This window comes from Malania oleifera, chromosome 6 (genome assembly GCF_029873635.1).
Source record: "Malania oleifera isolate guangnan ecotype guangnan chromosome 6, ASM2987363v1, whole genome shotgun sequence".
Classification (NCBI taxonomy): domain Eukaryota; kingdom Viridiplantae; phylum Streptophyta; class Magnoliopsida; order Santalales; family Ximeniaceae; genus Malania; species Malania oleifera.
The window spans coordinates 2714014-2727658 of NC_080422.1; the positions used below are offsets into that span (position 1 = coordinate 2714014).

Consider the following 13645-nt stretch of genomic DNA (forward strand, 5'->3'; position numbering starts at 1 on the left):
CACAAATATCAGGTTAGGATCTTGAAGGCAAAGGAAGGGACTTATTAAGGTCAACAAAACTCAAGGAATTAGAGTAGTATAGTGTAGACTCAGAAAAGGTGACATCAGTAGAGACAAAGAATCAATGTAAAGCAAGGCTATAACATTGATATCCCTTTTGAGTATAGGTATACCCTAGAAAAGTGTATTTGATGGTGCAAGTATCCAACTTATCCGTTCCTAAAGTTAACTGATGAACAAAAGACACACAATCAAATATATGAGGAGGAAGGGAGAACGATGGCGCCTTAGTGAAGATAACAGAATATGGGATTTTACCACCAAGGACAGTAGATGACATTTTATTAATGAGAAAGCAAGCAATAAGCACTAAATCACTCCTAAAAAATTTTGGTGACATTCATTTGATACAATAGGGTATGATTGACTTAGAGAATGTCTGTTTTTCCGTTCTTAAAAACTTCATTTTATTGTGGAGTGTGGGCATAAGATGACTGATGGATCATACCAAAATTAGTCATATAAGTACTGGATTGGGTACTGAAGTACACCTTAGCATTATCATTTCGAAGCATCTTGACTGGCATATCAGACTAAGTCTTTATTTAAGAATAGAAGATACGAAAGATATTAAACAACTTAGAAAAATCTTTCTTTCATTAAATATAACCAAGTCATCCTAGAGTAGTCATCGACAAATGTAACAAAGTACCAAAAACCCCAATTTCGTCTTTACATGACTCGGACCCCAAACATCAGAATGGACGAGCATGAAAGGACTGTTTGCCTATTTGTTGACTTGGGAAGCAAAGGAACACTATGATGTTTTGCCAATTGACAAGACTCACACTCTAGGCAAGACACAGAACTCAAGGTAGGAACTAGCTGTTTTAATTTATCCAAGGACAGATGACCAAGGCAGCAATGGTTTTGAAGCAATGTAGCAGCGGTTGTGCAGGCAATGGGAGACGAGGGTGACTCAAAGTAGTAAGAGTCCACAAGCCTCACGTCCTGTGCTAATTGTCTTCCTTGTCTTTAGATCCTGAATAATCACAGAATCAAGATTGAAGGTTACAGAACAATTTAGTGCCTTTGTAAGCTTACCAACTGAAATGAGATTGAAAGGGGACTTAGGAATGTATAAAACAGAAGGAAGAGAGATAGAGGGAGTAGGATTTACTGTTCCTAGCCCTTTAACTGTAGTTGTCAGCCCATCAGCAAGGGTAACTTAAGGTAGATTTTTAGCATACTGGAGGATAGAAAAGAAGTTGGTTACACTTGTTACATCGTCAGTAGCAGTAGAGTCGATAATCCAAGGATTGGTGGGAGAGATACCAGACGACATACAGATTGTAGGATTACCCTTTTGAGCAAAAGATGAAAAGTGATGAGATGCTTGTTGGGTATTTGATACTGTAGGAACCTTGAGTACCCTTCCTCTGAGATAGTTATGGCATGTTGTTCACTTGAACAAATGCCTGATGATGGAGGCATGCTTTTGGAGTTTGAGGACGCCATCTCAACACACACACACAACCTCGATACAGCGGCAGACATGCTTTTGGAATTCCAAAAGTGAACTTCTGGACCAACCAAAACAGCCGCAAACAAGTCAAATGCTGATTCAATCATGAACGAGCCACCAAAAACTGGACGTAGAACAGACGCAATCCTACAAAATCAATGTATAAATGCTGCCACAACTGCTCCAAGAGATTTAGACTCAGCCCCAAGAAACCAACACACAGCTTTAGGACTCAGGAGTGTTTTAAACTTATGAAAAAGTTGAACGTTGTAAGATGAAGCTGAAATATTGGAATAAAGAGGTTTGTGGAAACATCAAAGATATGAAATACACCATATCCCTCTAAAATCGTGGGCTTGAATAGGTTGGAGGAGTATTGCATGTTAGATAAGGAGGATAGGGCTAGAAGGGCTACTCTTTGTAATGATTTGAAGGTGTTGACGTGTTGTTATTGAGGTAAGACATGAGTTGGCACTAGAAATCTAGGTTGAAGTGGGTAAGCAAAGGGAAGTGTAATTTTGATTTTTTTCCCCTTCATAGGGTGGCTGGTGGAATTAGGAGGAAAGGCCTTATCAAATGGAACTTGATTCAGGGATTTTCGTGGGGGGTCATAAACAGAATGGAGATGAGATCACAAGCTTCAAGCATTTTTTATAGAGAAGAGTGCTGAATAGATTAACATTGATTTGAGTCGCAAATTCAGCTTGGTGGTGTGAGAGACCTTTGAAGAAGTGTTTGAGATGAGCAGGGAGAAAGCTCCTCTTCTTGATGGCATTTTGAGGTTTTTTTGAGGGACTTCATTGTAATGTGGTGATGGGTTAGCGAGAATTCTATGTTTTTAGCCCTTATTCCTTAAAAGGACAAGTCAAGAGGGTGAGGGACTCCAGGTCTATTAATTTGGGCACTAGCCTCTTTCATTTCCCTTTTTCATCTCTCGCTCTCTGTTCCAGAGGGGTTCCTGCCCTCCCTTCTTGCCTTCACCTGTGGTAGGTGCGAAGCGCTTTGTGTGGATTGAGAGAAAATCTTTCGGCCTGGTTTTAGAAGGTGAGCAAACCAACATTGTTAGGCTGATGGAGTAGAGCAGAGGTTGTCGCATGTGAACTTTTTTGGATTTTGAGGAGCTCGCTTGGTTCCTTTGAGCATAGGAAGAGTTTTGGACTGTGAGCAGAACCTCTCCCTTGATCCCCTCTTGGTTTGCAGAATGAGGAATAGGGATAAAACCCTATCGTTTTAATCCTGAAATCGAACAAACAGGGTAGGTTCATAACTCTTTTGGAGACAAATAGTGGTGGTTGGAGACATCTGTCTTCTAGAGGGATTTGATTTGAAGGGATGGAAAAAGTTTCCGATGCAGCTGCAGAACTTGGCCAACGCCTGATCACTCCCTCCTTCTGGCAAGGTCGGTTTGACTTTCAAACCCCCTTCCTCCAGCTCAAACTTGGAATGTAAGAAGTCTTGAGCCTCTCTTGAAGCTCATTCGACTTTGATGAAGCCAGCAGCATACCACTCGTGCCCTCACTGTGTCTGCCCCCACTGCGGCGTACCCTTACAAGTTACAACTTTTCCCTAGAACCGGCCAGCCACAAGGGCCTGTTGAGGTAGGGAAGAAGACTGGAGGCTCACAACCCTTTGCGAGTGTTGTTGAGAAGAGCAGGCGCTCCTCTAGTTATGATACTTATGGACCAAAGCTAGCCAGGCCTGAGCATTTCTCCTCTGTTGAATTTGGGATAGACTTGAAGAAGGGCACTGGCAATCTGTTTGAGGGGGATCTTCTCTTTGGCCTCGCTTAAACCTTCTCCACCAGCTGAACCCAATGCTTTCAGATCCTTCATTCTCCACGAATGTCCAGCCAAGGCTGCCATGCTGGTGGCTAATCTTTGGAACCCCCCGATTGCAAGTCCACCCTTCCTCTTAGCTTGTGACACCCTGAGAAATTGAGGAGCTGGAATCAGGGCTCCTTGACAATGGCGGATGCAGAAATTTCCTTCAGCGGGGGCAAAGAAATATATAAATAATATTAAATGAAAATATTTTTATATTCCCAATACATACTTCTAAAAAACACAGAAATTCACATGTAAAACAATTAATAGATGTTTCAAATAACATTTCTTTACAAAAAGAAAAAAATAATTTTTTATTTCATATGAAATTTTTAGATCTGCAAAATAGTACTTTAAGCGTAATAAACCTTTACTTTTACCAAAAAGTCCTTTTCATTTTTTAAATTCCAGTGCCCCCAATGAATTACATGTGGGTCTGCCCTTGCCCCCTAGGACACAGGTTGCAGTCACTGATTTATCCATGATTCCAGCCCCCACAACCCACCCCACTTTTGAGGCTTTGCATGTCAACCCCAGCCCTGCGGAAGTGTAGGACAACCCCAACTTCATGGTGTTGATTGGTTCTGATCTGGATATGACACAATTTAAGGAGCAGGTTTCTGATTGGGTGTTACTGAAGGTGAAAATGGTTAGCAAAACTATTGGTGTATCATTCAATGGTTTTGAAGATAAGGCTTTGAGATTGTTTGAGGAGATTGAAAAAATAGAAGAGCGGAGATGCAACCTAATTCTTAAAAACCCATGTGCAGCAAGTCAGCGACAAGAAATTGGACATGAACAGGGAGCTATAGCATGTAGAACGTTCAATTAATTATGATAAATTGAGAGGATGCACAGATTTGGCAGAGGCAAGTAGCAGCCGGGGTTGCATGGTTAAATCATGTTAAGGAAGATCATTTCTTGGAATGCGAGGGGGCTAAATGATAAATCCAAAAGAAGTCTAATCAAGTCTTTTCTTAAGGATTGGAGAAGTGAGATTGTTTGCTTACAGGAGATCGAAGTGGGAAATATGGATCATCTTTTAGTCAGACATCTTTGGGGATGGGAGACCTGGGGATGGCTTTCATTTGGTTTTGTGGGTGATGCAGGAGGCATCCTTGTTATGTGGAATCTCAATGTTGTGGAGATGCTGTGAATCATTCCATCACTTTTATTCTGCCTCGTGTTTGTTCAAAAACTTGGATGGCATTTTCTATGGGCTCTCATTTGGTCTATAACCAAATGAAGGACCTCATAGACACCTTTTGTGGAAGAGCTCTTGGAAATTAAATTCCGATGTGATGCTTCTTGGGTTGTTAGAGGAGATTTCGATATGGTGTTGTTTCCCCATGAAAGAAGTGGAGGCGGAGCGGAGCGCAATTGCATAAGAGAGTTCTTGGACTTCATCAATGTGAATGCCTTCATTGATCTTCCACTCATGGGTGAAATTTTACTTGGTCCAACACCTTATTTCTCAAGGATTGACAGATTCCTTATCTCGGCAGATTGGGACATTTACTTCTCCAAAGCCACTTAGGGACTCCTTCCCGAGCCCACAATGGACCACTTCCCTATTCTCATTGACATAGGAGGTGTCAAATGGGTTCAACCCCTTAATGCTTTGAGAACATGTGGTTAAAGCATAATGGTTTCAGAGACCTCTTCAAGAATTGGTGGTCCACACTTTAGGTCAAGGGGAAAACTAGCTATGTGCTAGAATCAAAGCTAAAGGGGTTGAAAGAAAAGCTTAAGGTGTGGAATAAGAGCTCCTTTGGACATATTTGGGAAAAAAGAGAACCACTCTTAATGACATCAGGGATCTTAACGAGCAACAGATGGGACAAGGGCTTATCATTGAAGGAAGGGAAAAAGGGTATTGCTGAAGAAGGAATTCATTGAGATCATTAGCCTTGAAGAGATCACCTAGAGGTAGAATCTAGAGCCTTATGGCTCAAGGAGGGGGACTAGAACACAAAATTTTTCCACTAGACTATGAATGTTCACTGTAAGGTTGAACACCATATCCAATGTTGAAATCGGGGAGTATGCCTTGGTTAAGTAAGGGAAAATCAAAAGAAGCATTTCTGTGTTTTACGAAGTCCTTTTGTATCCATCGCTAGAGCAAAATGGTAAGGGCTCCAACCAAATTCTTGACGTACACTTATTGTGATTGGAAATTCCTTACCCTCTCCACCTATAGTCCTAATGATAGTCATTACTCCACTAACATATCCTTATGACATCTATATATTGTATACCTATTACATATGCCTTTTTTTTTCCCTTTCTAAAACCCACCATAGAACTTCCCTAGGTACCCTATCATAGACTTAAGTTAATAAAAACCGTGTGCAAGTCTCTTCTCTTTTCCCTGAATATTTCCATTGATCTTTTTAAAAGATATTTAACTTTTGTAGTAGATTTCCCAGACATAAAAGCAAATTGATTTACTTAGATCCTCGTTTCTTTCCTTAATCTTTGTTCAACTACCTTTTTTCCCAGTTTTATTGTACAACTCATAAGTTTAATTCCACGATATTTGTTACAATCTTGAGTATCTCCTTTATTTTTGTAGATAGGTATTAAAGTGCTTTCCTCCATTCTTTGGAATTTTCTTTGTTTTTATAGTTGTGTTAAATAAACTAGTTAACCATTTAGTTCCATGATTATCGAGGCATTTCCAAACTTCAATTAGGATGCTATCCAATTCTATAGCTTTTCCATTCTTCATCGTTTTTAGTGCAAACTTAACTTACTCAAATTTGCGAATAAATATCATATTTTTAGCCTTTTCTGCACTTTTCAATTCTAATTTTAAGCCTTTTACTTGGTTTTAATTAAATAGCTTATTAAAGTAACTTCACCATCTTTCTTTTATGTCTTCTTCATTAATCAAGACAATATCATCCACACTTTTTATGCGTTTTGCATTACTCAACTCCTTGCTTTTTCTTTCTCTACCTTGCGCAAGTTTTAATGTCTCTTCCCCTCCCCCCTTTTTTGGTATCTAATCTAGCATATAAATTATTATATGATCTATGCTTAGCTTCACTAACGACTTTTTTTTTGCATCCTTTCTCGCCTTTTTACGCTTTTCAGCGTTTTCCATGTTTTTTTACATTTTTTCCATGTTTTATACTTAATTCTTTTTGTATTTATAGCTTTTTGGACATCTTAATCCCACCACGAACTTTCTTTACTACTTGAGAATCTTCCTTTTGATTTACCTGAAATCTCTTTTGCTATCTTTTAACAGAGCTAGCTATCCTCCCCCAAAGAGTGTCTCTACACCATCCTCTATTGTCCAATCACCATCTTTGATAATTTTATCTTAAAATTTTATCATGTTTCCTTCTTTAGGTTCCACCACCTGGTTCTCTTGCACTGATTTATATTATCCTTTATCTTCCAATTTTTAATTCATAAATCTAACACTAAAATTCTATATTCTTTAATTAAGCTTTCACGTGCGATAACTTTACAACCTTTACATGATAAACAATCTACCCACCTAGTTAAGAAAAAACCTATTTGACTTTTGTTTTGTCCATTCTTGGAGTTTATTAAGTGTTCTCTCTTCTTAAGCAAGTTTTCATTGTAATTAAATCATATGACATGGCAAAGTCTAAGATCATGTCCCTAGACTCATTTTTATCTCCATATCCATGTCCTACACGTATCCTCTTATAACCTTTATTGTCATTTCTAATATGTCCATTCGAATAAGCTCCTATGAAAACATTTTTTCAGTCTTTGATATTCTTGTATAATACTATCCATATTTTCTCAAAATTGTCTTTTTAGGTTTTTTGCTAAGCTTGTTTGAGGAGCATAAGCACTAATTACATTTATTATCTCTTGGCCTAAGACCATTTTGATTTTTGTGACTTTATCACCTACTCTTTTGACATCTACAATAATATTTTTTTTGTCTACAATGATTCCTACCCATTTTTATGTTTTTCTTTTCCAATGTATCAAAGTTTGAATCTTGAATTTTCAATTTCTCTACCTTTCTCCCCTACCCACTTAGTTTTTTTAAGGCAGATTACATTAATTTTCTTCTAATCATTATGTCCACAATCTCTGTGCTTTTACTCGTAAGTGTCCCTATATTCTAAGTTGCTAATATAATCCTAGTCTCCTTAACTAACTTCTTTACCTGTTCACGTCCAGAATGATGGGAGTGCCCTCCCATATTTGACATTGTACTTGGGCGCTGATACTGTGTGTCGCTTCAAGGCAACGACCTCTCGCCTTTGCCACTTTTTGATACATGCGGGTGGTATAAGTGCAATGCGTTGCTCGTAAGGGGACGCCTTAAAGAATAATTGGTAAGCATTCATATCATAGACATTTGGCAAGTTTTACGCTGGCTTTTAGTTGCCTAACGCAACCCTCATCTTTAACCTGAGCATGGGACTGGTTGTGTATGAAAAGATTAAGACATTGGGTGCATCACAGGCGGAGTTAAATTTCTTCTTTTGCTATCATAAAAAAGAAAGATAAGAAGCTGTTTCCGAACTGCTAAGGCATAAAAAAATTAGTGCTAGCAAAAAAATCATGAAAAAATATTTGCAAGAATAAAGCCCCAAAGTATCCAAAGCTCAATGGCAACTATTTACACCAAAGGAAACATGACAATTATCCAACACCAACAACAAATATTTGAGCTCATCTGCCTTCCTATTAGTAAGAGGTAAGGAATGGAAATCTTAAGAAGACAAAGGGCCATTCAGAACCAAATGATAGGGACGAGGAAAAAGAAGTGGACAACAAAATGTTTCTTATCCAAATGTCTTCTCAAAAACAAATATGAGAACCCTTACTCAAAACAAACTTAGTATTTGGAATGAAAAGGGGATTCATCATGCCTCAATGGACTCTCCAATGAACGTCTTAGTCTTAATTACAAGTTTGTATCCCAACCATTACCCTGCAATCCAAAAACTTACTTCTATTGACTCTATACCAAAGAGAGTAATCCTCTAAGGGGAATTCCGAAAGCCGTTTAGCCAAGAGGGTAGAGTTTTAAGACACCAAATTTCCAAGATCGAAGCCCCCCCTCCAATTTAGACCTACACCACATCCTATTAACCAAATGATCCCTCTTCCACCCAATCCTAGACCAAAGGAATCTCTTGTTGCTTTCTCCATTTTACTAGAGATACCTAAAGGAATTGTAAAAATAGACAAGATAGATAAAGGGATACTAGCAATGGAAGCTTGAACTAGAGTAATCCTCTAAGGAAAATAACGCCTCTTTCCGCCCATCTGAACGCTTAGACACCCTTCCCATAACTGGATCCCAAATGCCCCTCCTCTCCTAGGATAGCCACCTTTAGGGAGCCCAAAGTAAGACAAGGGCCAACCCAAAATACCACATTGCTAACAATGGCAACTCCCTAACTCTATTGGCACTTAATATTAAGAGTGGCTATATTACTCTTACCCAAGTTAATTTCAAGCTCAGAAACCCATTTAGACATGTAAAGGATGCTCAAAATGTTCAAAAAAGAAGAGTTGTGGTCACCTAGAAAGAACATAGTACCATCAGCAAAGATGTGACGTAACCACTCCTTCCTCCCCACTTCCAACCTTTCATAACCCCCTTCTCCACCGCTCTATTGACTTATCCAAAAAATTGAGAGGAGTTTTGGGTGGTACAATGACCGTGGCGCAGTTCTCTTTCATTAAAGTCACAGAAATCCTTGATGCTGTGTTGGTTGCTAATGAGGCGGTCGGGGATGTGAGAGGGGTAGAATGATTAAATTTTTAAGTTTACTTTGAGAAAGATTAGGATAGGGTGATCTTGGGGTTGAAGTGGTGGACAGAAAAGTCTTTGGGGCTATGTAGGGGGAGTGGGTTAAAGGCTGCTTAAGGTCAACCCATTTGTTGGTTATTGCTAGTGCTTAGCCTAGATAATCATTTAGGGTTTCTAGGGACTTGATGTAAGGGGATCTAATGTGCTGTCTTTGTTTATTCTTTAAGTAGATGCCTTAAGTAGGTTGCTTTTGCACGCCCAAAGCAGGGGGAGGAGAATAGTTTTCAGACCCAGACTGGAGTGGCCAGTCCAACCAGTAACAGTCACTAGGCCTCCCAAAACCTGGAATTATGGTGAACTGGAGTTGACCCGGCTGATACAGCCTGAGCCAGGCAGAACCAGTCTGAACTGGGGTTGAAGGTGGGAGAACCCATCTCTTGCTTAAAAAAAAAGGTTGTTGGAACATGCTAGCCCTTGGAATTGAACCCAGGACCTCTGTGAGTATAGTGCAGCAGGGTGCCACCACGATAATTGCTGGTTTTAGCAAATTTAATCTATGAAATAACTTATATATTAATGATACACTGCACACAAACGCCCATAGCCTCAATTAATTCAAATATTTAATTTTGGTTTTGACTAAGAGTGAAATATAAATTTTATAGAATAGATAACTTCAAACTTTTTTTTTGACAAAAAATAAATAAATTTTAAAAGAATATTTTTTATAAAAATAAAGAAGTAGTACAAACTTCAAATTTTATTTTGATGGTCGTTAAAACTTAGATATGTGATTTTTTTTGGCTTTTAACTTGCTGATGTGTGCGCTTTTAGTTAAACATTTTTGTAAAATATTAACAAGAAGTCAATGTAAATCAATACTAACATTTTTCTTTGGAAAGTTTGTGCAAATCTATCTCTCAGATTTATCCTCACTTTATTCCCCCCCAAAAAAATTTGTTTTGGGTAAGGGCTGTAATATCCATTTTTGGGAAGACTTATGGATGGGAAATGTTGTTCCGTCCACCTATTTTCCTTGCCTATTTTGCTTGAGCTCAGGGCAAAATGATCCCATTTCTTCTTTTAGTGCAGACTTGGGTGGTCTTTTACCTTTGTGGGATTTTCACTTCAGGAAAGCCTTGAATGATACGGAAGCTATTAAGTTATCCTCTTTGTTGGTCATGTTGAAGATTGAAGGATATCTCCTAAAAATGACAGTTGATATTGGTTGTTGGATTCTTTGGGATTTTGTTCTTGTAAATCTTTCTATGAATTCTTGGTTGGGACAAATTTCTCCTTTCCACTCTACAAGGTCATATGGAAGGTCAAACCCCCCACCCCCCAAATCAAAGTGTTTTTTTGGTTGGATGTGCTTATTAGGATAAATACTAATGACTTGTTGTAGATGAGGAGACCTTTAAAGGCTCTCCTTCCTGATATATGTATGCTTTGTTTTGATTGTTCAAATCTGTTTCACATCTTTTCTTGCACTGCAATTTTGCATGGAAGGTTTGGAACAAGTTATTCAATTACTTTGAAGAAAGCTGAGTTTGTCCTAGAACAGTGGAAGAGTTCTTGGCAGTTTCTTTTGTGGGGTTTGGGAGGAAGAAAGAAGGAATTGCATTGTGGAATTGTGCTTTAGTTGCAGTTTTTTGGGGCTTGTGGAAGGAATGTAACTTGCATATATTTTTAGGGAAGAAGTTATCATATTGGTTGGTGTGGGAAAAAGGTTCTTTTTATGGCTTCTTTATGGCGTGTGGGCTATGTAAATTTCAAAGGATGTGTGTTTCAGATGTTCAGCGCAATTGGCAGTCTCTTCTTAGGGCATGTTGATTTTCTTTTGTTGTCTTTTACTTCTTGCGTTTTTTCTTTTTTTGGCTTTCTTAGGGATTTCCATATTTCGTTGAGGAGATGTGGAGATGTCTTCTCTCCTGATTTTACATTCTTTCTTTATCATGGACAATTTCTTTTTCTAAAAAAAAATAAATAATAATGCTTTATTTATTATGATGATATCATTGGTTCGACCACTGGTCTAACCAACTTGGTAGCTTCATCAGGTTGGTCATTGGTCTGGGTTTTAAGACCATGGGTAGGAGAAGTGATTAAAGATTTATCAGTTGGAAGGGAGGAGGGGGAGGTGTGTCGTCTTTAGTTTGTCAACGATACTATTTTGTTTCTCAAAGACAATATTATAAAATTTTGAAAGCTTATTGCATTGTTAAAAAAATTTTGAAAATCTTTTAGGATTAAAATCAACTTGCCCCTGGGGGGAGGGGTGTGACTGTTGGCCGGCCAACATTAATAAGCGGTGGGGATTTGGAGATGTTTAAGGTCTTGGTATATTAAGCCCCTTTAGGTTGGCCACTCTCCAGTATTAGCCTGCTCTTGGAGGCAACTCTAGTTTTATGACTTATTGGGATCCAATTTTGAGAGGCTTGGTATGAGGTTGGAGGGGTAAAAAAAAAAACGGCATACTTATCTCTTGGAGGTCAATTTACTCTAGTTAGTGCCTCCCTCTCTAAAATGCCCATTTATTTCTTATCTCTTTTTAGAGTTCCAACGAGTGTCTTATGCATGACTTTCTTTGGTCGTGTTTTGGTGAGAATGAGAGAGATCACCTACTTAGTTGGAGACTCTTAGAAACCCAAATTTTGTTTCTAAAAACATCTCTATAATGGAAAATGGTTGAGGAGGTTTTTCTTATAAGTTAACTCCTTATGGCACAAGGTGATAAAAAGTAAGTATTAGGTTTATTGAAATGGGTGGGAGTTCTTGCACATTGGAAAACATGGTTATATACCCGCATTTGACACTAGAGGAAGTGGCATTGTTTCTCATGCAAGCCCTTGAAAGTTTGTTTCCTAGGTTGCATATTTGTTGTTTCCTCTCTCCGTTTTAGAGTGGGTAATGGCAATAAGGTTCAGTCTTGGGAGGATGATTGGTTGGTGGGAGGTCGTTGGAGTTGATGGTTCCATGCCTTTTTAAAAACTTCCACTCTTTAAAATGCATGTATCAGCCCTTTCTTATTTTATTTATTTATTTATTTATTTTCAAAGGGGGGGGGGGGAGTGGCTCTGTTTCTTTGGATTTCCTTTTTTTAGGAATCTTAGTGAATGAGAGGTTGATGGACTCACAATCACACATAACATGTTGGGAGCCTTATTATTCTTTCAAATAGGGGTGCTGAGAGAGTTTGGGATTCTTTGGGTCATTTTTCTAATAAATCCTTTTCCTTTACCTCCTTAAAACTCCTTTCCTAATCATTTTCCTTAGAGCAACATCATTTACAAAGCTAAGGTTCCTTTTAGAATCCGGGCATTTATTTGGTCCGTCTCTTAATAGGATTGTTAAAGCTTGATATACATTGTTGGCCAACCACCTAACAACTTAAGCTATTAGGCAATATGGTAATCTAACATGGTATCAGAGTTGGTTGCCAGGAGGTCTTGGGTTCTAGTCTCATTGTCCCCGTTCATTATGTGGTGTTTAAAAATTATTGTATTCCCTATAATGGGTGTCATTTATAGTTTGTCATCTCCCCACATGCTGTTGGGTTGCATGTGCGGGGGAGTGTTAAAGCTTGGTTACATTGTCGGAACTTGGCCCACAACCTAATAGATTAAGCTTTTTGGTAAATTGGTAATCTAACATGCTATTAGAGCTGGTTGTAGGAGATCCTGGGTTCAAGTTTTGTTGCCCACACTTACTGTGTGGTGTTTAAAGCATTATTGTATTCCTTGTCATGGGTGTTATTTCTTATGTGTTTCATCTTTCGATGTGTTGTTGGGTTACATGCGCAGGGGAGTTCAGGCTTGATATGCATTGTTGGCCCACAACCTGATAGCTTAAGCTTTTAGTTAAAGTGGTAATTTAACAAGGATTAATACGCATGAACCTAGCGCAGAAGGCCCTATAAGTCCTTCAATCCTGATATGTGTTCCATGTGCTTAGTCCAAACAAAAACACATCTTTTCTTCATTAGGTGCCTAATTATATTTCGAGCACTCTCTTCTCTTGTTCTTGTGAAGCTTAGGCGGCTCTGTGGGTCGTCGGGTTTTCTATGCCAGTGAGCTATTGAGATTTAGTAAAACTAAAAAAGGAAGAGCTTTATGGAGATGTGCAGTTTTTGCTACCTTGTGAAACCTTTGGATTGAAATGAATTTAAGAACCTTCAAGGAACATACGAATCCCCCTCGTTTGATATGGGACAGAGTTTCATTTCTTGCCTCTTTTCAGCTCATTCTTTGGGTTCCTTTGGGGAATTTCGCTGCCCGACCTGCAAAGGGATTGGAGGGCTGCTCATTTGTAATTGTTTATAATTTTTTTCTTTGAAGGACACTATGTTCTCTTCTCTTTGTACTTTGTTCCTCTGTTAATATATTTTTCTCTATCCAAAAAAAAAAAGCAGGCAGCTTTGTTCCCTCAAAACTCGCTTCTTGTTTTTCCTTACTTGGTTCATCCTTTTTTATATCTATAACCTTTCTACTTCTTTCAAGTTATCAAGCTGTATCTGTAATATCCTTATCATTT

At 38.6% G+C, this 13645-nt stretch overlaps 1 protein-coding gene across 1 annotated transcript in view; it reads left to right on the top strand.

Moving 5' to 3' along the window:
• The window catches only part of LOC131157139 (protein HLB1), a 52204-nt gene that overhangs the window by 5628 nt on the left and 32931 nt on the right, over positions 1–13645 (top strand). The gene's annotated exons all lie outside the window — the stretch shown is intronic.